Source organism: Squalius cephalus (genome assembly GCF_949319135.1).
Source record: "Squalius cephalus genome assembly, chromosome: 20".
NCBI classification, from domain to species: domain Eukaryota; kingdom Metazoa; phylum Chordata; class Actinopteri; order Cypriniformes; family Leuciscidae; genus Squalius; species Squalius cephalus.
In genome coordinates, this window is record NC_137141.1 from 11,454,171 (window position 1) to 11,481,186 (window position 27,016).

Genomic DNA, 27,016 nt, shown 5'->3' on the forward strand with positions numbered 1-27,016 from the left:
CATATGACTTGATGGTTTTCTTCAAAGGGCACAGTAAATCAGTGCTCATCATATAATATTATGCACAGTGTACATAACAATACTGTACACATACAATGCGCTGTCAGGGGGACACCTTTGCATAAAGTGAAATGCTTCAAATGTAATCTTTTTCATTATAAAATATATTATCAGCATAAAAGTTCAAAGCTGAAATTTTAATTTTGTAGTATTTGGAAAGGAATGTCTTTTTTGCACTCTAGCTGGTATGGACTCCAACTTAAACTTTTAATTTTTTTTTTAATTTCCAGTTTTTAATTCCAGGTTTAAATAAATAAATAATAAATATTTTAAATATTAATTGTTTGATTTTACTATTTTACTTATATTTATATTTTACTATTATTTACTATTACTATTATGATGAATTATCATAATTCATATTTTTAACCATTTTAGTCGAATTATTTAGTTATGGATTAATTGGGGTTATATATATATATATATATATATATATATATATATAACCCCAATTAATCCATAACTAAATAATTCGACTAAAATGGTTAAAAATATGAATTATGATAATGATAATAATATAGCTGATTGCTTTACCTATAAATGATTGGCTGCTCAAATAGTCGAAATGTTCAAATATGTAATTTATCCAAACAAAAGTGTATGTTGGTCAAATCAATTACTGATTTCTACATTATAAATAATACAATGTTAAAATTCCCAGTTTATCTAATGGTGTAGGTGAAGAGTAGGTAGTAATATACATTACAGTTAAGTGTGTAAACAATTGAAAGAGAAATCATGTGATAAATGTACTAGATAAAATGGATCTGAGTCTGTTGAATTATTCTGTTTTGTTTTAGTTTTGTCCTTACAGTGTGCTTGTGTGTGTCTAAAGTTTCTAAAATCTCCTAAGAAAGACAGTCCTGTAGCTTTAGGCACTGTTGCAGTTTTGGGAAGCGATTCCTCTGTGATCCGCCCCTCCCTCTCCCACGAGAGCTCTGTTTTATTATGGTGATGAGGGTCTGTGCTTAAGCGTCTGTGTCTGTGTTTGAGCGTGGAAGGCAGGGGTTGGGTGAAGAACAGACCCCTCTTTTCCACAGCATTGACCCTTGTTATATAGACCCAGAATATTCTGTGTAACTGTCTGCTTTTTTTTGCATATCAAGCCCTGAACACAACACTGCTCTCTGAGCTTGTTATGACGGGGACCAGATGACCCAGAATACTGGGGTGAGACCTGTGCTCTTGAGAGATAAGGCCATTTCTAAGGCATGTTGTGTGTGTAAACAGACTGAAATTAGCACAAGCATTCTGAAAATGTTGTTGTTTAGCAGACTTTTGCTGAGGGTACCATGCTTTCATGGCAGATTTTGTGTCTTTCAACATCCTGACATAGTAAAACTGTAAAATAAGCTTTTTAAGTGCCGAACTCAAACACAATTTAAGCCTGACATTAACTATGGTTTGTTTGCAGTTAAAAGCTGCTGTAAATAGTGATATATTTTTGGCTTTTTCCAGCTCTTTGGTGGTGGTATCATATCTCAATTAATTGAAGTCAGTGCAGTCAGTCTGTCTCTGTATCATTCTGTCATCATTCAAACATAATGAGAGCAGCTGTCATCTTAACTTCACCACCCAGGGTGTGGCAGCAGTCGGCCAGGCAATTATGGAGCATTCTCAGCGAGCTTTGAAGAATATTTAATAATGCTGTAAAAATTAGAATTGATCACCTTCAGTGTTGTTAAATGTTTCAATCTAGATATAGAAAACTATACTGAATCTTTATCAGCTATTAATCAATAATGTTTCCAATATACAGCGAATTTGAATCACGTTTCAAAAATGCTGTGATGTTAGCAATATTTTTATTTGATGTATATTTTAAGTAGTCATTTGCTGATGCACTTATCAGTCAGTGTTCGATAAGGCATTTTAGGATACATTTACACGACAATGATGTACTAAAAACAGAAACGTTTTTCCTTTGCGTTTTACAGGGATCCACGAAAACGACTAAAAACGCTATATTATGCTGCCAGGCCAGTCAGTGGTGATGCCACTTTGTAAAGAAACACTATATGTGACCCTGGATCACAAAACCAGTCTTATGGGTAATTTTTAAAAAAATTGAGATTTATACATCATCTGAAAGCTGAATACATAATCTTTCCATTGATGTATTGTTTGTTAGGATAGGACAATATTTGGCCAAGATACAACTATTTGTAAATCTGGAATCTAAGGGTGCAGAAAAATCAAAATATTGAGAAAATCGCCTTTAAAGTTGTCCATTTCTATTGGCGATTGTGCTGCATTCACTCACAAAAATAAATGTTTTATATATTTAAGGTTGGAAATTTACAAAATATCTTCATGGAACATGATCTTTACTTAATATCCTAGTCATTTTTAGCATAAAAGAAAAATCTATAATTTTGACCCATACAATGTCTTGTTGGCAATTGCCACAAATATACCCGTGCGACTTAAGACTGGTTTTGTGGTCCTGGGTCACATATACACTGTAATACACATGCGCAGGACGTCACTATTTTCACAAATTCGTGTTTTTGAAGTTTACACAGAGATGATAATGGTAGTTTTTTAAAAACGTACATTTTGAAAGCCATTTTCGGACCTCGAAAATGCCATTGTCGTGTAAATTATTGGCTAAAGTGTTAAAGTGTTCTGTTTTTAGTTGAAAATGGTGTCGTATAAACACTTAGTTGCATTGATATTGCATTAGGGTTAGGGATTTGTAAATCTCAGCACCCATGTCAGTTCATTGGTAATTAAAAGTGTAAATGAAGAACATTGACTTATTGGGATTATGGAATTTAATCATTTTAATTAGTTAGTTAATAATAATAACTATTTCTGATTATTTTATTTTTTCTATATTGCCACTCCTAGTTTCTGTTTGAAAAATAGAAAATGAAGAGCTCTGTCTTTACAGCACATGTACCAGAACTATCTTCAAATATCGTCTTTGACAACAGGCGGTCTTGGAGTCAAAAAGGTTAGGTGCGTCCCAATTTGCACACTTATGCACTATATGCCGTAGGGGTGTAACAATACCCTAATTTCACGATTCGATACATATCACGATACTGAACTCACGATACGATATTATTTCGATACTCCAAGACATATAATAAAAGGTTAAGAAAAAATGTACTGTTGATTAAATGCTAAATTTGATATAACATTGTGGGTGTACATGAATAGGCTTGGACAATGGTGACACCAGAATAAATATATTCATGATTCTGAACCTGAAAATACAGAATTATTTTACTTATTTAACTCTGTCACTGTCTAGATATATTTAAAATAATGTAGGCCACTTTTTACTGGTAACATAAGACTGGCATTATCAAGACCCACTATATTCCCCCATTATTATACATTATATTCAACATAATATATTGTAGTTTAATGTAGTACTAACTCTGAAAACTTCAATTTTTTCACACAGGGTAATTTTTATTTCGGGTGAACTATCCACGATACATATCGTCATTATCCACGATACATATTGTTGCATTTTTGTATTGCGATATATATTGTGACACGATATATTGTTACACCCCTAGTATGCCGTTGTAATAATAATAGTGCGAGTGGTGAGTTCACACACTACTGCAAGTGTGGAATATTGGAGATTTCATGCTCTTAACTGTCCTATTTTTCCTTTTGTAGCAAAGGGGGAGGGGCTATCAGAGTCCAGTTGAGGATGACAAAATATCCTTAAAATAAAAATCATACACTAGACAATAGAATACATAGTGCATATAAGTGCAACACAACAGTTAAAAACCACTGCCCTAAAATCTTTTTTTTCTTTTAAAAATATAGTCTACAATTTGTTTTGCAAACACATATTTTCATATATATATTTATATGAAATATTTAACTATAAAAAACTAAAGTGACATTAAATATTGTTTTCCCTTTGTTGGGGTTGAGGAGGGCCAGCAGTAGTAATGAACTTGATGAATACATGACCTCAACCTTTGACCGCATTGATGATTGAGGTTAAGGGTTAACAATGTATTGATCAGAAGCAGGTCAAAGCTGTCCCGAAGAGATGATGGACAGTTAAACAGAGCTTCCAAAAACATTCAGGTATAACAGGGCCACGGCAGGGCTCACTGTGATTTGACATCATGTCAGATGTCATACAGAGCATTGCGGTCAATAAGCACATTACCATTATTATGGTAAAGAAAGGTCTGAGGTTGTTTAGTTGGAACTTTGTGAGTGAGCTAAAACAATCATATAAAACACTCAATTTTGATATAGCATAGTAGCTGTAATTGCCATTTGAAGGGCAGAATAATTGTCTCTGTGTTAAGTTAGAATGAGCCATTAGAATGAAAGCATTTTTGTGTTTAGAAAAATTATTTTAACTTGACATGGTTCCCATAAATGCAATGCTTATGTGCGAAACGTGAGACACGAGTGCAACATTTAAAGATGTTCTAGGTCATCTAGGTCATGTTTACATAGAAAACCCATGGAAAAGTTACTCAGAAGAATGCAAAAAAAGCATTTAACGGCTCCTACACTACCTTCTACCACCACCATTAGGGCACACCAACATTAATAGTGGATCTACAGTATTTTTATTCACGTGAAGAGTCTCAGGACTAATAATATATTGTATTATAGTAGATGTAAGGATGAAATGACCCCTACACACTCACACACACATTCACACCTGTCAGTTACACCCCTGAGACTGACGCTGTAATCTACTTTTGCCACTTTTTCTGCACAGAATTATATGATAAACAAGGACATTTATATTCTAGGGTGAAAATAAAAAGGTCTATTGAAATATTAGCCTTACAGTCTCTCTGTGACACTCAAAAATATAAATAAAACAGCATTTCTGCTGACTCACACAGGATATTGCCCGCGGCTCCTTTCAGAAAATGGGCAGAAAGTGTCTTGACTGTGATTTCCTCCGTTATCTCAGATGCTGCAGGCTTATTGTTCCTGCACACTCTTTTACAGAGTTAGATATCAAGAGTCAAGTCTTGTTGATGTGTTATTCAAAATATTTCAACTCTCAACTCACCTTTATAGTCTTATGTTTGCCAGAGTTCATTATGTAAAATACAGAACTAATATATTTGATTTATGTGTTATATTTTATAGTTTAGTTTTTATCAATTTGTTATACTATTTTATATTTGATTTCATAAAGAATAAGAGTATGGACAGGAGAAATTGAATAAATTACTTTACAAATTTGTATGTATTTATTTGTAAAGCATTAGGCCTACATATGAACATACGCAAAACTGGCTGAAAAAAGAAACCATGAATAATAAAAGAAAAATTCCTCTGTCCTGTCTCCAAAATGGCGGATGTTGCAGTTTGTGAGGTCATGAATTATTGAAGTTCATCTGATACTTCACTCATTGTTTCATTGGATGTGTAGAGCTGTGATTATGTTTGTGCAAATATTGAACTTGTACCATCATGTGGTTCTGACTATATGTCTGTCTATCTATCTATCTATCTATCTATCTATCTATCTATCTATCTATCTATCTATCTATCTATCTATCTATCTATCTATCTATCTATCTATCTATCTATCTATCTATCTATCTGTCTGTCTGTCTGTCTGTCTGTCTGTCTATCTATCTATCAATCTATCTGTCTGTCTGTCTGTCTGTCTATCTATCTATCTATCTGTCTGTCTGTCTGTCTGTCTGTCTGTCTGTCTGTCTGTCTGTTTATCTATCTATCTATCTATCTATCTATCTATCTATCTATCTATCTATCTATCTATCTATCTATCTATCTATATTGTTCCATCTGTCGCTCTATCTGTCGCTCTATCTGTCGCTCTATCGTTCTATCTGTCGCTCTATTGTTCCATCTGTCGTTCTATCTGTCGTTCTATCTGTCGCTCTATCGTTCTATCTGTCGCTCTATCTGTCGCTCTCTCTGTCGCTCTATCGTTCTATCTGTCGCTCTATCTGTCGCTCTCTCTGTCGCTCTATCGTTCTATCTGTCGCTCTATCGTTCTATCTGTCGCTCTATCTGTCGCTCTCTCTGTCGCTCTATCGTTCTATCTGTCGCTCTATCTGTCGCTCTATCGTTCTCTTTCACTCTATCGTTCTCTGACGCTCTATCGTTCTATCTGTCGCTCTATCGTTCTCTTTCACTCTATCGTTCTCTGTCGCTCTATCGTTCTATCTGTCGCTCTATCTGTCGCTCTATCGTTCTATCTGTCACTCTATCGTTCTCTTTCACTCTATCGTTCTCTGACGCTCTATCGTTCTATCTGTCGCTCTATCGTTCTCTTTCACTCTATCGTTCTCTGTCGCTCTGTCGCTCTATCTGTCGCTCTATCGTTCTCTTTCACTCTATCGTTCTCTGTCGCTCTATCGTTCTATCTGTCGCTCTATCTGTCGCTCTATCGTTCTATCTGTCGCTCTATCTGTCGCTCTATCGTTCTATCTGTCGCTCTCTCTGTCGCTCTATCGTTCTATCTGTCGCTCTATCTGTCGCTCTCTCTGTCGCTTTATCGTTCTATCTGTCGCTCTATCTTTCTATCTGTCGCTCTATCTGTCGCTCTATCGTTCTCTTTCGCTCTATCGTTCTCTTTCGCTCTATCTTTCTCTTTCGCTCTAATGCTCTATCTGTCGCTCTATTGCTCTATCTGTCGCTCCATCGCTCTATCTGTCGCTCTATCTGTCGTTCTATCTTTTATCTGTCGCTCTATCACTCTCTGTCGTTCTATCTTCTATCTGTTGCTCTATCGCTCTGTCACTCTCTTTCTATCTGTCGTTCTATCTTCTATCTGTTGTTCTATCCCTCTATCTGTCGCTCTATCGTTCTATCTGTTGTTCTATCCCTCTATCTGTCATTCTATCTTCTGTCTGTCTTTCTATCCCTCTATCTGTTGCTCTATCGTTCTATCTGTCGTTCTATCCCTCTATCTGTCGCTCTATCGTTCTATCTGTCATTCTATCCCTCTATCTGTTGCTCTATCGTTCTATCTGTTGTTCTATCCCTCTATCTGTTGTTCTATCCCTCTATCTGTCGCTCTATCGTTCTATCTGTCGTTCTATCCCTCTATCTGTTGCTCTATCGTTCTATCTGTTGTTCTATCCCTCTATCTGTTCTATCCCTCTATCTGTTGTTCTATCCCTCTATCTGTCGCTCTATCGTTCTATCTGTCGTTCTATCCCTCTATCTGTTGCTCTATCGTTCTATCTGTCGCTCTATCCCTCTATCTGGCGCTCTATTTGTCATTCTTTCATTCTATCTGTTTTATTAATCTGTCATTCTATCTATTGTTTTATCTATCGTTCTATCTATTTATCTCCTTTTGTCTTTGAGCAGGCATAATGTGTTTTACAGGAAGCAGCAGTTCCATTTTAAATCCACTAATTTCTTTAGTGTAATGGTGTCTTCTCTGAGCTCTAGACTTCTTTACCTGCTATATATTAATACTAAATCTATTGCTAAAAGCATAAAATCTGAGCATACACTCTCACGCCTGACCTCAGCTTCTGGTGTAGGTCAAGGTCAGAGGAGACGGGCAGGTTTTCATCCAGATGAGAACAGAAGGGAGGAGAGTAGATGGATAGGGAGATGTTCTGCCAGGGACACTGCTGCAGGTGTGTGAAGGGTAATGAGCCATGAGCTGGCAGCATTTACTTCTCTACCATTCGTCCTACAGTTTTGTTCGCTACTGCATAGGCTCTTTTGTGTCAGGCCATCCTAGAACAGCCTAGCATCATGGTGGTTAGCTGGTCAGCACATAACACTTTCTTCAGAAAGTTAAAATAATGTAGTTTCTTTAATTATTCTGATATATTCTGATTTGCATAAAAATGCCTTTGGAGCAGGAGATCTACTCCTGAAAAGGGATAATAAAGGTTCTTCATAATCGAATGTAAGACAACCACTTTAGATTTTAAGTTTTAAAATGATGTAAGCTTGACAGAGTATTACTTCTTTATTGCATGTAAGAAGCTTGTTTAATCCTATCAGAATTGAATCCTCTTGTATAAACCGTTTTCTGGTGTCTTTTTTATTCCACTTTAGTTTGCTCCATTTCTTATGGAAGTTTGTTCTGCCACGGAATAAAACAATTTAAAAGATAATTGTGACTTTTTTTTATCTCAAAATTCTGACTTCTCGCAATTCTGACTTTTTTTCTCAGAATTGAGAGATATAAACTCGCAATTATGAGTTTTTTTGCAATTGCAATTCTATATCTCGCAATTATGACTTTTTTCTTGCAATTCTGTTTTTTCTCTCGCCACTGCGACTTGGGAGTTTATATCACACAATTCTGACTTTATAACTAGCAATTGCGAGTTTATATCACAATTCTGAGAAAAAAAAATGCAATTACCTTTTTTTTTTTTTTTTTCTTCAGTGGTGGAAATGAGCCTCCATCATTTCTTGAAGGTGTGAGGAATATTTAAGAAGGGAGGCAAATTTCTGCCACATAGCCTATCTGCTTATGGATACAATTAATAATTCAGAGGATTTGGGACAGAGCCCCAGAGAGAAGAATGCTGTCACGGTCCTGCTGTCTGGATTAAAGCTTTACACTGTATTTATACAAGCAGATGTTCAACTGTATACATTTACAGAGGATTTTCTTCTCTTTGACATTGCAGAGTGAGACAGCAGATCTAGATTGCTCACATTATAATCATCAAAGCTGTCTGCTCTGCAAGCGCACAATATAAGTAGCATTTTTGATTCCTAATGGGACCAGAGGAAATGTTATTGATTGGAGTTTGCTCTTACAGAGCTCACGAGACTTGAGATGAGTTTCCAGTTTTGTTTTAGGGAACTTTGTCTCAGATTTTTCTCTCAAAATTTATTGGGAGAAATAAACGCATCACTTTACAAGAAATTACTTGTAAATTTCACAAATGTGACCCTGGATCACAAAACCAGTCACAAGTTGCACGAGTACATTTGTGGCAATAGCCAACAATACATTGTGTGGGTCAAAATTATGGATTTTTCTTTTATACCAAAAATCATTAGGACATTACGTAAATATCATGTTCCATGAAGATATTTTGTAAATTTCCTACCGTAACTATATGTGTGCAGCTCATGCTGTATGGAGCAGGGCAGAAGCTTTCAGTTTATATTGTAGTGTCCGCTATCCAATTGAACTATATAAAATCGCGAAACGCCAGTAGGGGCTGTGCCGTGATGGGCAAGTAAAGTAATTGTGTACGGCCGAACACCCTGTAACACCGACTACTGCAAGCCTAGTTAGTAACTCAGATAATTTGGTCTTGGAAGAATTTTTGATATGCTTTATTTCACATGCTATATTTTGTGTCTTGGCAAATTGGAGCACAGTTTGAGACATTGTTCAGACAATCAGGCGACTTGAATGAAGAGTTTTCCACCGTATGAATTAAATAAACACAGATTCTTATTAAAGCTATAAAAGTTATTCAGTTAAAAGCAGTGAGTATTTTCTTTTTCTTTTGTTGTATGATTAACATTAATGACACAGACGCAGCAGGTTTATTAGGCTACTGTCACTTTAAGAGCGAATGCACAGATTCAATATACTGTTACACATGTGTTTTCTTTCTCAACTGTTTATTTTCACTTAAGGCAAATCCAACTGTTTACGTGAATAATCACAAAGACAGGCATTTTGACAATTTTGTTTGTATTTTGCCGAATAAGCTGCGGAAGAGAACTGAATTCGGGATTGCGCGCTGTCCAAGAGGCGGCATTCTGGCTTATTGCTCTTAACTCTTTTTAACATTATGCATATCACACGTATGTAACAGTCATGTGTCCAGTCTACACTCTGCTGCCTGTCAACCTAAAATTTTGACTTTACTTAACTTTTTAAAGCTGGAAAAAAAGCAGTTAATTTTGGTTTGGAATGACATTTAGATTTTTGGGTGAATTGTTCTTTTAAGCAAAAGTCTTTTTGCCCTCCATTTAATAATCATACGGGTAGATGTGTTGCATTGCTCTCTCTCTTGGTAGATGGGGTGTCATATGGAAACGGCCATACTATAACTCAAACGATGCCAGTCATAGTGAATCACAGCCTGACTGGAAATAGGTTTTAAATGCAGTTAGACGGTTTAATGTGGGTGTTAAGGGATTACAGGAGCACTCTGCAGAGACTGAACTCACCCACACGACAATCATTCACTCCCCGTACTGCTCTACACGTCTCTATTGATTCTAGTTCACTCGTTTATCCAAACCAGCATGAAATATACAGAGAGATGCCATCTCAGCATGTTCACTGAGAGAGTTCTGACCCTGAACCTCATTCTGATGCTAAATACAGAACTTGCGCTCTGCATAAAGACTGATGAGAATCAATTATGCAGTCACATTCTGATGTTTGGTGAGTTATTGCTGGAACATTTTGTGTGAATGTAGTTTAAACTTATAATAATATCATAATGTAAATATATTTTGTAAGCTGAACCAAATTTTTTCGTTTATCGGTCCTCACGTCTTCTGTTTAACGCGGGTCTCGCGTTCACAAGCTCATCAGTTTTGGTCACCAAACAGAGGTAATTGCTATATACCTGAGATCGGTCACATTCACGTTTACACAATCAAAGATACTTTGGTATAGTCCCCATGGAATTGCATACACTTGAATTTAACTTAATGTTTACTTCAGTAGAGGTATGGCCACTACTACAGATAAGTCAACCAACTTTACTTCTCTTATAATAGCTTTCAATTGGCCATGCTGTGATTTCCCACGTACACTTATCTAAAGTAACATTAAATTAAAACAGAGGTAAGACACACCCAGATTTAGGTTGGTCAAGCAGCACGTTTGCTGCCCTAAACGGAAATTCACTTCTTGTCTTTGCAAACCAAGTACACTTGAATCAGTGCCAAATATTAGTCGTCACTTATTTGACACACAACTTGCGGTAACTTACGAATCTGTTTCATCTACTTGGGAAAACAATTTCAGAGTCAGTCAGAATAAAATTAAATGTAACAATTTATTATGTCAGGTAAATGTATCATGCCAATTTCATAATCAGTTCAAAGATGATAAATAAAAAACATCAAATGCTCTGGAATAAAGAGAGAAGATGCAAACCTGACATTATAAAATAAATTATGCTGAGAGTCTTGGCCACTCTTTGCATTACGGGCTAATTTGAGCTACAAATCGAGTCTCTTGTTGCATTTCTTTATATAGACAGAAACTTCTTTCACATGGAAACATTTGATAACAATGGGAATTTGCATTCAGAGTTTACACCTTTTGTGAGCAGGAGGCCATTTGCTTGGAAGACACACCCTCCTCTGTGTGCGAGTTATCTCCAAACTCTTAAATACCTTATTACCTTTTGGTTTACTTCTTTGAGAATGAGACCTTTGTACCAGTCACACTGAGACATTTCAAATGATACCAAACATGTGTAATACTGTATGATAATTATTCACATTAAACCATATAGATTCTTGGGTGAATTTTGGTGATCTCAGCATGAGAGAGAAGGAATGGGGGAAGAGGGAAAGAGATGTAGATTAGGATCATTCTGATGTGAGACTTGTGTCTCGAATGGTGCACAAGAGTGAGTTCAAATGTTAATTTCCTTTGTTCTCTCAGAGAGTTGCCCTCTCTTCCAATTTTTTCAGTCTTACAGGGAGTAAGTAATTTGTGTTAAATATACACTATTTTAAATGGTAAACAATGTATTTAATGTTTACCAGAGAGCTCACAGCTATTCATTTAAGAAAAAAGCCAGATTAGGCCTATACATGTTTTTATGACAATGTTTATGGAGGTCTAGGAGTGACACTTATATATAAAATAAAATGAAGGAATCAGTTATCAATTTAATAATTCAGTAATCTATTTAAATTCAGACATAAAAATGTAAATAAATTAATCACTTTTTGAAATGGACAATTAACAGACAAATGTAAAACTGTTTATTTAATTAATGTTTTATATCTATGTCTACTTGAGTGGCAATTAGGAGATGATGTGGCTCATAATATTGAGTCAAAAGCTGATTGGTTGACCCCACAGGTGACCCGTCCAATAGCATTTTTTTAAAACTCTATTGACAAATGGATGAAGAAAAGCATAAAAACCAAAGAAAAGCAAACTGCCAAATGCTTTTTTTTGTTTTGTTAAAAAAGCCATTTAAAAATGTGCATTTAAAAAGGATGTATTACTATTTTGTTTTAAAAAATGAATTCAATGAGCAGTTGTCTGTTTATTTTGACGTTTTTAATATATATTAAAATGAATACTGATTCCTTCATAATTTGCAAAAAAAAAAAAAAGTTTGTTTTCAAACAGTTTTCCTAAACAGTTTCAAGTGCTGTCAGAGATGTATTTTTCATTTTTTTTCAGGGCAACTATTTCAGTAATATCCATCAGCTAGTGGTGACAATTTAAATTAGGCCTATAGAATTGAAATAGCAATCAATATACAAAAAATATATATAATTATGAGCAATGTTACAATTTATCATAATTACACAGTGTATATAGTTCATTAGTGCTACTCAGCTCTTAAATGTTCACTGTAATGTAAAGCGTGACCATTTTTCTCAGATGCAGCTGCATTTGTGTACTTCATTATAATTTCTTATGAGTCAAATTGTGGTGTGAAACTATTTTCTAAGAAGCAGGAGATTGACCCATTTTGAGTTCTAACAGAGGCTGCTTGCTCGTTTCAGGGGATTTTGTGAAGTCAGCAGAACTAATGGTTGGTTTATTGAGTGCCTGGTATAATTAAGTAAAGTCTTTGGCTCTTTTACAGCAGCACTTTGCCTTGCATTATTACATCTGCTGTTTATTGTTTATTTGCAATGACGCTTTTGCAGTGTGAATATAAAGCAGAGAGAGTGACACGTGGATCAAGATCATCTTTATTTCAAATAACATCAATTGATGGTTTTATCTGTGCGCTTCTGCATTGCTTTATTTTGCTCTTGATGTTTCTTTATTTCTTTTGATAATGTAGTGAGCTTATATTGGAGGGGAAAATAAATAAATCTATATTGTTTTCACATTCTCTCTCCTTATATCCTTAACAGATTGGAAATAATCTATGATCATGTAAAGTTCATGACTACATCTGACATCATATCACCCTTAAAAAAACTCCTGAAATACTCAATAAAGGTATAATGTATAACACAGATTCTGCCCTTCTCCAGCTTTATTTTGGTGTACATTAAAGTAGGAATTTACCTTTTAATGTGGTGAACATTGATGTCATCAACATCTCTTTATGCTTACAAATCAATATGTGTTTCTAGTCTTATGTAAAAATGTCAACTAACCAACTTGAAAATATATTGAGATCTTGATAGTGTAATGGGATCAGTTTTTGCAATGAGATATGATTTAGAGCGTGTATGTGTGTGTATGTCATGTTTTGAATATATTATGCATGCATGTGATATGCTAATCAACTGTAAGGCCCTTTATAATCCTGTGTGAACACTTGTTTGTATGTTCCCCTGATGCAGATGTGTGTTGTAACTCCTGTGTTAGCAAACACATCTGAAATGATTCTATCTGCCCTTTCATGTTGAATGTCATCTCATGAATTAGTCTGAACGGCTTCATCTGTGTTTTAACAAATAGTACATGCAGATGAGCTGTAAATGCCAGGAAGTCATATTAGCTGAATAATTCATCTGACTGCTGTGATGCTGTTTGTGGGAGGGAATCGCTCTGTGCTGAAGCAGCATATTAAACAGATGTACAGACTGGATCGTTCAAGATATTGATTTCCAATCGTTGACTTCCCTGTTGCAGTGGCCTAGATATTCAATGCTGGTTAATGCCGGTGAGACGGCCTCATAACGACTGTCGATTGTTCCGGTTCAGCATCATCTTCATTACCATCACAGATTTCTTTGTTTAGGGTGGAAATGACCTCAGCTATTGATATAATGACGCTGTGTATGACCTCATTGTGCATTATTCATGGGCATATAGTGGCCATGTTTCAGCAGCTATTCTGGCATGGCATTGTGGTACCCACATATTCTGTCTGTTTGTGTTATATACTGTTTAGTCATGGTTAAAAGTGAAATCAGAGCTTTGTTGGGTTATTCCAATAATTAAAAGGATATCCTTATTTTACATTTACATATTTAAGATTTTTATCCATTGCATTCTATTAGTTCACGAATTCTCTATGAGTCAAACGACTTTGAGTTACAGGAACAATTAGCTTTAGTTTAAAGTGGTTTATTATTGTAATATTTTTGGCATACAGCTGATGACTTAATCAAAAAAAGTCTTGATCAGTCTTAATAAAGATCTGCTAAATTCTAAATACAACTGAGATGATAATATAATAATAAATCAAATTTTCATAAAGTTTAATAATAAAGCAGTTCAGTCCAATTCTAAATATCTACATAGGTTTGTAGTTGTCCTTGGCAAAGGTTTTTAACAAAGTTCTTTAATAGATGCTTTTAATTGGTTTAGTGTTTTAGCTTTTTTTAATATAATAATAAAATAACATTTATTAATATTTTGAATTAGGTTTTATTTTTATATTTTCATTTTTCATTTTAGTTTTAGTAATTTTGTTATGTGCTTTTATCATTTTAATTTGTTTTTACAATTTCTATTTAGCTTTAATTTACTTTCATTCCAGTTTTGGTCATTTTAGTACCAAAAATGAGAAATGTTGCCTTGGCAACTAACTGAAATAAAATAAGTTATGTTTAAGTTTTTACATTTAATATTTATATTGCATTTAATTTCAGCTTTATTTGCATTATCGAAAATGATTTGTACCAGTTTCAGTTAATGATAACAACACTAAAAAGACTTTGTATTGATCACCTTTATATGGTAAAATATCAAAAACGCTGTTTATAGTTTGATTACTGTTTGTCATTGTATTTTATCATGTTGTCATGAAAATAGCTGTTAGTGTAGACATGGCAATATGCACATAATCCTCAATGTACATGATATAAAATAGTTGATCCGGGATTAAACAGATTGTGATGGTGCTTGAAAGCATCTTAAAAGATTTTTGTTACATGAATTTCAATTCCCAATTAAAGCTGCAAGCAGCGATGAAAGGGCCCTCGCACCCGTGCCATCAACACTCGGTGGCTTTAGGAAGGCAGAGCATGGTTGGGAAATGTACATTTAAGGAGGTATATATAGTAAGAGTATGTCAAAGTCAGTTACAAAATGTTTTGTATAATGGTGATAATAGCATGCTTCATGACTCAGCTAAGTGTTGCTAGCATGTTCAGTCTGTTTCTAGCATGCTTAGTACACAATAATTATGTGGTTAGTACTGCATTACTGTGTTAACCATGTCAGTTTCTGTTGCCAGTAGGTGGCGTTATGACTATAACTGAATATGAGCATGGATGTGTGTTCAGGACAGAACTCTTATCAAACATGTGAAGTTTGGTGCAAATTGGACATTGCCTTCTTGAGTAACAACAAAGTCATGTTTCATTGAATTAGCATTCTTTAGAACTTAGCTAAGCATTGTTAGCATGTTTTAACATGTTGCTAGAACGGCATCAACGTGTTAAACATGTCACTTCCTGTTGCCAGTTGGTGGCGCTATTACTATAACTGAACATTCTCATGTAGATGTGTTCAGGCCATGACTCTTATCAAAAGTGTGAAGTTTGGGGCAGATTGGACATTCCATGCCTGAGTTACAGCAAATTCCTATTTAATTGCAATAATAGCATGCTTTAGCACTTGGCTAAGAGTTTGCTAGCATGTTTTAGCATGTTTCTAGTATGTTGTTAGCATGTTTAACACTTGCTGGCACTTTTTTATATGTTATTAGGAGTCCACAACAGTGTTAAACATGTCACTTCCTGTTGCCAGCAGGTGGCGCTATGACTGTAACTGAATATAAGCATGGTCATGTGTTCAGGACAGAACGCTTATCAAAAGTGTGAAGTTTGGGGCAGATTGGACATTCCATGCCTGAGTTACAGCAAATTCATATTTAATTGCAGTAATATCATTCTTTAGCACTTAGCTAAGTGTTTGCTATTATGTTTTAGCATGTCTCTAGTATGTTGGTAGGATGTTTAGCACCTACTGGCATTTTTTTATATGTTATTAGGAGTCAAGAACAGTGTTAAACGTCACTTCCTGTTGCCAGCAGGTGGCGCTATGACTATAACTAAATATGAGCATGGACATGTGTTCAAGAGATAACTCTTATCAAACGTGTGACGTTTGGGGTAGATTGTACATTGCCTTCTTGAGTAACAACAAAGTCCTGTTTCATTGAATTAGCATGCTTTAGCACTTAGCTAAGTATTGCTAGCATGTTTTAATATGTTTCTAGCATGTTTAGAACTCAATGGCATTTTTAACATGTTGCTAGAACGGCATCAACGTGTTAAACATGTCACTTCCTGTTGCCAGTAGGTGGCGCTATTACTATAACTGAATTTGAGCATAGGCATGCGTTCAGGCCATGATTCTTATCAAACATGTGAAGTTTGGGGCAGATTGGACGTTCCATGCCTGAGTTACAGCAAATTCCTATTTAATTGCAGTAATAGCATGCTTTATCACTTAGCTAAGTGTTTGCTAGCATGTTTCTAGTATGTTGCTAACCTGTTTAGCACTTGCTGGCTCTTTTATATATGTTATTAGGAGACCACAACAGTGTTAAACATGTCACTTCCTGTTGACAGCAGGTGGCGCTATTACTATAACTGAATATTCTCATGTAGATGTGTTCAGGCCATGACTCTTATCAAACGTGTGAAGTTTGGGGCAGATTGGACATTCCATGCCTGTGTTACAGCAAATTCCTATTTAATTGCAGCAATAGCATGCTTTAGCACTTAGCTAAGTGTTTGCTAGCATGTTTTAGCATGTTTCTAGTATGTTGTTAGCATGTTTAGCACTTGCTGGCACTTTTTTTATATGTTTTTATATGTCCACAACAGTGTTTAACATGTCACTTCCTGTTGCCAGCAGGTGGCACTATGACTGTAACTGAATATGAGCATGGTCATGTGTTCAGGACAGAACGTTTATTAAAAGTGTGAAGTTTGGCGCATATTGGACATTGCCTTCTTGAGTAACAACAACATCCTGTTTCATTGAATTAGCATGCTTTAGCACTTAGCTAAGTATTGCTAGCATGTTTTAACATGTTTCTAGCATGTTTAGACCTCAATGGCATTTTTAACATGTTGCTAGAATGGCATCAACGTGTTAAACATGACACTTCCTGTTGCCAGTAGGTGGCGCTATTACTATAACTGAATATTATCATGTAGATGTGTTCAGGACAGAACGCTTATCAAAAGTGTGAAGTTTGGGGCAGATTGGACATTCCATGCCTGAGTTACAGCAAATTCCTATTTAATTGCAATAATAGCATGCTTTAGCACTTAGCTAAGAGTTTGCTAGCATGTTTTAGCATGCTTCTAGTATGTTGTTAGCATGTTTCGCACTTGCTGGCACTTTTTTATATGTTATTAGGAGTCCATAACAGTGTTAAACATGTCACTTCCTGTTGCCAGCAGGTGGCGCTATGACTATAACTGAATATGAGCATGGCCATGTGTTCAGGACAGAACTCTTATCAAACGTGTGAAGTTTGGGGGAGATTGGACATTCCATGCCTGAGTTACAGCAACTTCCTGTTTCATGGCGAAACATCGAAATTTGTAAGGCCGCCGAGGACCCGCCCTTCGACGAAAACTCAAGATCTTCGCAATTTAACGTCGCAAAGGCCTTAAGATTACACTCACCAAATTTGAAGATGATCAGATTAAAACTGTAGGAGGAGTTCGTTAAAGTACGAGGCCTGAAAATGGCAAAAACTGCACAAAAATCTGAGAGGAAGTTCAAAATGGCTGACTTCCTGTTGTGTTTAGGGCTATGCTCCAAGAGACTTTTTTGTAGGTATTAGGTCATTACACGTATGTACCGAATTTCGTGCACGTACGTGGAACGTTGCAGGAGGCGCACTCCGTTGAACTTTTATAGGTGGCGCTATCGAGCCATTTTGCCCCGTCCAATTCTGAAACCTATATCAGATGTAAATTTTCGCCAGTTCTGACGCGTGTGCAAAGTTTCGTGAGTTTTCGCGCATGTTTAGGCCCTCAAAAATGCAATTCAATGCGGAGAAGAATAATAATAATAATAATTAAAGCTGCAAGCAGCGATGAAAGGGCCCTCGCACCCGTGCCATCAACACTCGGTGGCTTTAGGAAGACAGAGCATGGTTGGGAAATGTACATTTAAGGAGGTATATATAGTAAGAGTATGTCAAAGTCAGTTACAAAATGTTTTGTATAATGGTGATAATAGCATGCTTCATGACTCAGCTAAGTGTTGCTAGCATGTTTAGTCTGTTTCTAGCATGCTTAGTACACAATAATTATGTGGTTAGTACTGCATTACGGTGTTAACCATGTCAGTTTCTGTTGCCAGTAGGTGGCGTTATGGCTATAACTGAATATGAGCATGGATGTGTGTTCAGGACAGAACTCTTATCAAACGTGTGAAGTTTGGTGCAAATTGGACATTGCCTTCTTGAGTAACAACAAAGTCATGTTTCATTGAATTAACATTCTTTAGCACTTAGCTAAGCATTGTTAGCATGTTTTAACATGTTTCTAGCATGTTTAGAACTCAATGGCATTTTTAACATGTTGCTAGAACGGCATAAAAGTGTTAAACATGTCACTTCCTGTTGCCAGTAGGTGGCGCTATTACTATAACTGAATTTGAGCATAGAGATGTGTTCAGGCCATGATTCTTATCAAATGTGTGAAGTTTGGGGCAGATTGGACATTCCATGCCTGAATTACAGCAAATTCCTATTTAATTGCAATAATAGCATGCTTTAGCACTTAGCTAAGAGTTTGCTAGCATGTTTTAGCATGTTTCTAGTATGTTGTTAGCATGTTTAGCACTTGCTGGCACTTTTTTATATGTTATTAGGAGTCCATAACAGTGTTAAACATGTCACTTCCTGCTGCCAGCAGGTGGCGCTATGACTGTAAGCATGATCATGTGTTCAGGACAGAACGCTTATCAAAAGTGTGAAGTTTGGGGCAGACTGGACATTCCTTGCCTGAGTTACAGCAAATTCATATTTAATTGCAGTAATATCATTCTTTAGCACTTAGCTAAGTGTTTGCTAGTATGTTTTAGCAAGTCTCTAGTATGTTGGTAGGATGTTTAGCACCTACTTGCATTTTTTTATATGTTATTAGGAGTCAAGAACAGTGTTAAACGTCACTTCCTGTTGCCAGCAGGTGGCTCTATGACTATAACTAAATATGAGCATGGACATGTGTTCAAGAGATAACTCTTATCAAACGTGTGAAGTTTGGGGTAGATTGTACATTGCCTTCTTGAGTAACAACAAAGTCCTGTTTCATTGAATTAGCATGGTTTAGCACTTAGCTAAGTACTGCTAGCATGTTTTAACATGTTTCTAGCATGTATAGAACTCAATGGCATTTTTAACATGTTGCTAGAACGGCATCAAAGTGTTAAACATGTCACTTCCTGTTGCCAGTAGGTGGTGCTATTACTATAACTGAATTTGAGCATAGACATGTGTTCAGGCCATGATTCTTATCAAATGTGTGAAGTTTGGGGCAGATTGGACATTACATGCCTGAGTTACAGCAAATTCCTATTTAATTGCAGTAATAGCATGCTTTAGCACTTAGCTAAGTGTTTGCTAGCATGTTTCTAGTATGTTGCTAACCTGTTTAGCACTTGTTGGCTCTTTTTTATATGTTATTAGGAGACCACAAGAGTGTTAAACATGTCACTTCCTGTTACCAGTAGGTGGCGCTATTACTATAACTGAATTTTCTCATGTAGATGTGTTCAGGACAGAACGCTTATCAAAAGTGTGAAGTTTGGGGCAGATTGGACATTCCATGCCTGAGTTACAGCAAATTCCTATTTAATTGCAATAATAGCATGCTTTAGCACTTAGCTAAGAGTTTGCTAGCATGTTTTAGCATGCTTCTATTATGTTGTTAGCATGTTTAGCACTTGCTGGCACTTTTTTATATGTTATTAGGAGTCCATATCAGTGTTAAACATGTCACTTCCTGTTGCCAGCAGGTGGCGCTATGACTGTAACTGAATATGAGCATGGTCATGTGTTCAGGACAGAACGCTTATCAAAAGTGTGAAGTTTGGGGCAGATTGGACATTCCATGCCTGAGTTACAGCAACTTCCTGTTTCATGGCGAAACATCGAAATTTGTCAGGCCGCCGAGGACCCGCCCTTTGACGAAAACTCAAGATCTTCGCAATTTAACGTCGCAAAGGCCTTAAGATTACACTCACCAAATTTGAAGATGATCAGATTAAAACTGTAGGAGGAGTTCGTTAAAGTACGAGGCCTGAAAATGGCAAAAACTGCACAAAAATCTGAGAGGAAGTTCAAAATGGCTGACTTCCTGTTGTGTTTAGGGCTATGCTCCAAGAGACTTTTTTGTAGGTATTAGGTCATTACATGTATGTACCGAATTTCGTGCACGTACGTGGAACGTTGCGGGAGGCGCACTCCGTTGAACTTTTATAGGTGGCGCTATCGAGCCGTTTTGCCCCGTCCAATTCTGAAACCTATATCAGATGTAAATTTTCGCCAGTTCTGACGCGTGTGCAAAGTTTCGTGAGTTTTCGAGCATGTTTAGGCCCTCAAAAATGCAATTAAATGCGGAGAAGAATAATAATAATAATAATAATAATAATAAACAGAGCAATTCCAAGAGGGTCCTCACACCATCGGTGCTCGGGCCCTAATTAAAGCTGCAAGCAGCGATGAAAGGGCCCTCGCACCCGTGCCATCAACACTCGGTGGCTTTAGGAAGACAGAGCATGGTTGGGAAATGTACATTTAAGGAGGTATATATAGTAAGAGTATGTCAAAGTCAGTTACAAAATGTTTTGTATAATGGTGATAATAGCATGCTTCATGACTCAGCTAAGTGTTGCTAGCATGTTTAGTCTGTTTCTAGCATGCTTAGTACACAATAATTATGTGGTTAGTACTGCATTACTGTGTTAACCATGTCAGTTTCTGTTGCCAGTAGGTGGCGTTATGACTATAACTGAATATGAGCATGGATGTGTGTTCAGGACAGAACTCTTATCAAACGTGTGAAGTTTGGTGCAAATTGGACATTGCCTTCTTGAGTAACAACAAAGTCATGTTTCATTGAATTAGCATTCTTTAGCACTTAGCTAAACATTGTTAGCATGTTTTAACATGTTTCTAGCATGTTTAGAAATCAATGGCATTTTTAACATGTTGCTAGAACGGCATCAACATGTTAAACATGTCACTTCCTGTTGCCAGTAGGTGGCGCTATTACTATAACTGAACATTCTCATGTAGATGTGTTCAGGCCATGACTCTTATCAAAAGTGTGAAGTTTGGGGCAGATTGGACATTCCATGCCTGAGTTACAGCAAATTCCTATTTAATTGCAATAATAGCATGCTTTAGCACTTAGCTAAGAGTTTGCTAGCATGTTTCTAGTATGTTGTTAGCATGTTTAACACTTGCTGGCACTTTTTTATATGTTATTAGGAGTCCATAACAGTGTTAAACATGTCACTTCCTGTTGCCAGCAGGTGGCGCTATGACTGTAACTGAATATAAGCATGGTCATGTGTTCAGGACAGAACGCTTATCAAAAGTGTGAAGTTTGGGGCAGATTGGACATTTGAGTTACAGCAAATTCATATTTAATTGCAGTAATATCATTCTTTAGCACTTAGCTAAGTGTTTGCTAGTATGTTTTAGCATGTCTATAGTATGTTGGTAGGATGTTTAGCACCTACTGGCATTTTTTTATATGTTATTAGGAGTCAAGAACAGTGTTAAACGTCACTTCCTGTTGCCAGCAGGTGGCGCTATGACTATAACTAAATATGAGCATGGACATGTGTTCAAGAGATAACTCTTATCAAACGTGTGAAGTTTGGGGTAGATTGTACATTGCCTTCTTGAGTAACAACAAAGTCCTGTTTCATTGAATTAGCATGCTTTAGCACTTAGCTAAGTATTGCTAGCATGTTTTAATATGTTTCTAGCATGTTTAGAACTCAATGGCATTTTTAACATGTTGCTAGAACGGCATCAACGTGTTAAACATGTCACTTCCTGTTGCCAGTAGGTGGCGCTATTACTATAACTGAATTTGAGCATAGACATGTGTTCAGGCCATGATTCTTATCAAACGTGTGAAGTTTAGGGCAGATTGGACATTCCATGCCTGAGTTACAGCAAATTCCTATTTAATTGCAGTAATAGCATGCTTTAGCACTTAACTAAGTGTTTGCTAGCATGTTTCTAGTATGTTGCTAACCTGTTTAGCACTTGCTGGCTCTTTTTTATATGTTATTAGGAGACCACAACAGTGTTAAACATGTCACTTCCTGTTGACAGCAGGTGGCGCTATTACTATAACTGAATATTCTCATGTAGATGTGTTCAGGCCATGACTCTTATCAAACGTGTGAAATTTGGGGCAGATTGGACATTCCATGCCTGTGTTACAGCAAATTCCTATTTAATTGCAGCATTTGCATGCTTTAGCACTTAGCTAAGTGTTTGCTAGCATGTTTTAGCATGTTTCTAGTAGAGCCCGACCGATATGGATTTTTGGGCGCCGATGCCGATACCGATAAAAAAAAGCCAGATACCGATATATCGGCCGATATTATTTATGTGTATATTATAATACAGTAGCAATATTATTTATGTGTATTATAGTACAGTAAGTTTGGACACACTTTACAATTGGTGTGTACAAACTTTTGATGGGTACTAGAGCCCGACCGATAAAGGATTTTGAAGGCCGATACCGGTACAAATATTTGTTGGTTTTAAAATCCGATATTCCGATATATCGGACGATATTTTTTATTTTTTTTTCAGAAACGCGCAACAAAACATTAACAAATTTCCCTAACATTAGTTATTTGTAGTTATTTATGAGTTTTAACTAAAATAATATGATAATGCATTTTAAAAAGAAACTTGTTTCTTTTATTGTCACAACAGAACAGAAGAACATCAAAATATATTAAAGTTCTGATAAATAAAATGTATAAAAATACAAACTTAAGATTTTTTTTTAAGACTAAACGTTTAGTCCTTTGAACAAAAACAACAATTTCACATTAAAATTGACAACAAATTCAAATAGTCATAATTTACTCTCTCAAGTTGTTTTTTTCTTCTGTTGAAAATAAGTTATTTGGATGAATGTGGGTAACCAAACAGTTGATGTACCCCAGTGACTTCCATGGTATATTTTTCTCCTTTGGAAGTCAATGGGGACCAGCTACTGTTTGGTTACTGTTTGGTTATCATACCCACATTCTTCAAACTATTAATATTAGAAAAATATTAGAAGGAAATTAATACAGTTGGAACAACATTAGAGTGCCTGTAAATAATGAGATCATTTTTATTATTGGGTGAACTATCCCTTTAAGGACAAGAGGCAATGTGTTTACAATTGCTACTGTCTCTTTAAAAGCTGAGCACGACACGTCTAATGTACACGCATTTGACAAACAGATTTTCTCTCAATTTTGCCTTCACTTTAGACAACCGACTTTGTTTATGTAAATATTGTGTGTATTTAACAGTATTAGCACAATAATACTCGAAAGATAACTTAGTCCAGTATCCAGGCGCTGGTAGAAAGGCTTTTAGTGCATGTGAGCTTCACATGTACGCGCTGAGAAACGCACACGTTAGAACAGCGCATCAGCATTTAAAATTAAATGTTTAACCGACAAAGCATTAAAGCACATGCACATTATGAACTTTTGTGAACTGCAGTGTTAACATTTTATGTGAATATAGCCTACGTCGCGTTGTTCCGCTTCACTCTCGGCTTATTTAACCGCAGCAAAACTGGACATGAGTCACGAATTTTGTCATCCTTATTTGAGTTAAGAGAACTGATAGGGATGTTCTTTTAATTGTTATTCAAGCAACGTATGTCTAGTGAGTCGTTACCAACTCACCATGAACACACTTCACCGATGATCTCACTCGCGGTTCTCTCTGCCCGACTCTGGCTGGATCAGCAGGTTGCAGAATGTGTGGCGCGTTATACACGAGTGTTGCCAACAGGGACGGTGTAGAGTACCCTCTGGTGGACTAACTATACAACGCCAACACTCATAACATGGTTGAAGGGTGTTTCGTCCGTTTTTATTTTATTTTTGAAATATTTATTTATCGGCCGTTATAAATGCCGATACCGATAGTTTTGAAAATGCCTAATATCGGCCGATAATATCGGCCTGCCGATATATCGGTCGGGCTCTAGTTTCTAGTATGTTGTTAGCATGTTTAGCACTTGCTGGCACTTTTTTTTATATGTTTTTATATGTCCACAACAGTGTTTAACATGTCACTTCCTGTTGCCAGCAGGTGGCACTATGACTGTAACTGAATATGAGCATGGTCATGTGTTCAGGATAGAACGTTTATTAAAAGTGTGAAGTTTGGCGCAGATTGGACATTGCCTTCTTGAGTAACAACAACATCCTGTTTCATTGAATTAGCATGCTTTAGCATTTAGCTAAGTATTGCTAGCATGTTTTAACATGTTTCTAGCATGTTTAGAAGTCAATGGCATTTTTAACATGTTGCTAGAATGGCATCAACGTGTTAAACATGACACTTCCTGTTACCAGTAGGTGGCGCTATTACTATAACTGAATATTCTCATGTAGATGTGTTCAGTACAGAACGCTTATCAAAAGTGTGAAGTTTGGGGCAGATTGGACATTCCATGCCTGAGTTACAGCAAATTCCTATTTAATTGCAATAATAGCATGCTTTAGCACTTAGCTAAGAGTTTGCTAGCATGTTTTAGCATGCTTCTAGTATGTTGTTAGCATGTTTAGCACTTGCTGGCACTTTTTTATATGTTATTAGGAGTCCATAACAGTGTTAAACATGTCACTTCCTGTTGCCAGCAGGTGGCGCTATGACTATAACTGAATATGAGCATGGTCATGTGTTCAGGACAGAACTCTTATCAAACGTGTGAAGTTTGGGGCAGATTGGACATTCCATGCCTGAGTTACAACAACTTCCTGTTTCATGGCGAAACATCGAAATTTATCAGGCCGCCGAGGACCCGCCCTTTGACGAAAACTCAAGATCTTCGCAATTTAACGTCGCAAAGGCCTTAAGATTACACTCACCAAATTTGAAGATGATCAGATGAAAACTGTAGGAGGAGTTCGTTAAAGTACGAGGCCTGAAAATGGCAAAAACTGCACAAAAATCTGAGAGGAAGTTCAAAATGGCTGACTTCCTGTTGTGTTTAGGGCTATGCTCCAAGAGACTTTTTTGTAGGTATTAGGTCATTACATGTATGTACCGAATTTCGTGCACGTACGTGGAACGTTGCGGGAGGCGCACTCCGTTGAACTTTTATAGGTGGCGCTATCGAGCCATTTTGCCCCGTCCAATTCTGAAACCTATATCAGATGTAAATTTTCGCCAGTTCTGACGCGTGTGCAAAGTTTTGTGAGTTTTCGAGCATGTTTAGGCCCTCAAAAATGCAATTAAATGCGGAGAAGAATAATAATAATAATAATAAACAGAGCAATTCCAAGAGGGTCCTCACACCATCGGTGCTCGGGCCCTAATAAACAGAGCAATTCCAAGAGGGTCCTCACACCATCGGTGCTCGGGCCCTAATGACATCAGTATTTTAGAGTTTTGTGACTATTTTTGCTTTGTGGTCATCTATATGCTAGTGTAGTCTAAACGACAGATGCAACTTTTAATGTATATCAGCTAAAATGTAGTCACTTTTTCTCTTCTGGTAAAATAGATGATATTACTGATGACTAATCATTTGTCTAATAAAATGATCTCTGCAGTGAGAACTAGAGGATGTCAGAATATACAGCGCTATGCATAAGTTTAGACACCCATGCTAAAGTTGACTAAAAAGAGGAATAAAAAATCATCTTTTGGAAATTGAACTTAATGCCTGAATTAAAAAAAATTAGGAAAAATCCAACCTTTAAGGACATCAATTTTCTTTGTGAATGAATAATGTATCGTAAATAAATAAATGTTCTTCCTTAAAATACAGGGTGCATAAGTTTGGAGACCCCTATGTTAAATTTCCATATTTTTATTTTTAAAGGCCAGTTACTTCATGGATCCAGGATACTATGCATCCTGATAAAGTTAAAATTAAAATAGCCCCACATCATCACATAGCCTTCACCATACCTAGAGATTGGCATGGTTTTATTTCAGATAGCCTAATAGCTGGTTTGATTTGCATTGAGAGATGATCTTATGGAAAGTACTCCATGCCAATCTCTAGGTATGGTGAAGGCTATGTGATGATGTGGGGCTATTTTAATTCCAAAGGCCAAGGGAACTTTATCAGGATGCATAGTATCCTGGATCCATGAAGTAACTGGCCTATAAAAATAAAAATCTGCCTGCCTCTATGGAAATTTAACATAGGGGTGTCCAAACTTATGCACCCTGTATTTTAAGGAAGAACATTTATTTATTTACGATACATTATTCATTCACAAAGAAAATTGGTGTCCTTAAAGGTTGGAGTTTTCCTATTTTTTTTAATTAAGGCATTAAGTTTAATTTCCAAAAGATGATTTTTTATTCCTCTTTTTAGTCAACTTTAGCATGGGTGTCTAAACTTATGCATAGCACTGTACAGTATGTCCACCAGCTCAAGTAGGAATTCTGAAGGGTTTAAAATGTTCCCTGAACCAGGGAACCAGTTTTGTCTTGATTAGGGTGTGATAAGCGTTTTATTCATGTAGCAATGCTTTTTTTCCTTCAAAATGGAAAATAATTCCCCAAGATGAGAAATCCCTGTCTTTTAAATGCTTTTCAAATGCTTTGCCATGTGTATGAGAGCCAATTTACATGCTGTCATCCATGACATTGACCACCATTAGATTTGCATCCCAAATTACCTC

At 36.4% G+C, this 27,016-nt stretch overlaps 1 protein-coding gene across 2 annotated transcripts in view; it reads left to right on the forward strand.

The window, feature by feature from the left end:
• The window catches only part of akap6 (A kinase (PRKA) anchor protein 6), a 198,330-nt gene that overhangs the window by 1,929 nt on the left and 169,385 nt on the right, over positions 1 to 27,016 (forward strand). The window lies entirely within an intron of this gene.